Source organism: Octopus bimaculoides, chromosome 14 (assembly GCF_001194135.2).
Source record: "Octopus bimaculoides isolate UCB-OBI-ISO-001 chromosome 14, ASM119413v2, whole genome shotgun sequence".
Taxonomy (NCBI): Eukaryota; Metazoa; Mollusca; class Cephalopoda; order Octopoda; family Octopodidae; genus Octopus; species Octopus bimaculoides.
Window position 1 is genome coordinate 48628452 of NC_068994.1, and position 634 is coordinate 48629085.

Below are 634 nucleotides of genomic sequence, written 5' to 3' on the forward strand. Positions count from 1 at the left end.
CACTCACAAGGATTTGGTCGGCCTGAGGCTATAGTAGAAGACACTTGCCCAAGGTGCCACGCAGTAGGACTGAACCCGGGACCATGCGGTTGGTAAGCAAGCTATTTACCACACAGCCACTCCTGCGCCTATAGATATTATCTTACAAAACCAATATGCTCTGACATTATTGACATAATTTCATATAAATATATCAACTACCTACCATATCGGTAGCGTGGCCGAGCGGTCTAAGGCGCTGGTTTAAGGCACCAGTCTCTGCGGAGGCGTGGGTTCGAATCCCACCGCTGCCAATTAGTATTTTTTTTTTTTCATTTTACATTTCCATATATGTATGTATGTATATATACATATATATACACGGTGGCACAAGGGTAACCGAACCCTAATTATTGTTAAAGGTTACAAATAAATGGAACAGAATTTTTTATTATACAGGGTTACAGCAAATATTCAATAAATTCGATGGGGATCGGTTATACACACACACACACATACATACATACATACATACGTACGTGCGTACGTACGTACGTACGTGCGTGTGTACATACGTACGTACATATGTATGTATGTATGTATGTAAACTGTTGATATCTTTTATATAAGATGAAAACAATCACATTTTCGTGGA

General features: G+C 39.6%; 1 non-coding gene across 1 annotated transcript; it reads left to right on the top strand.

Annotated features, from left to right (window-relative positions):
* Window positions 1–211: 211 nt before the first annotated feature.
* Window positions 212–293, top strand: Trnal-aag (transfer RNA leucine (anticodon AAG)). The gene has a single exon. It is a non-coding gene; the product is annotated as a tRNA-Leu (tRNA).
* Window positions 294–634: the final 341 nt, after the last annotated feature.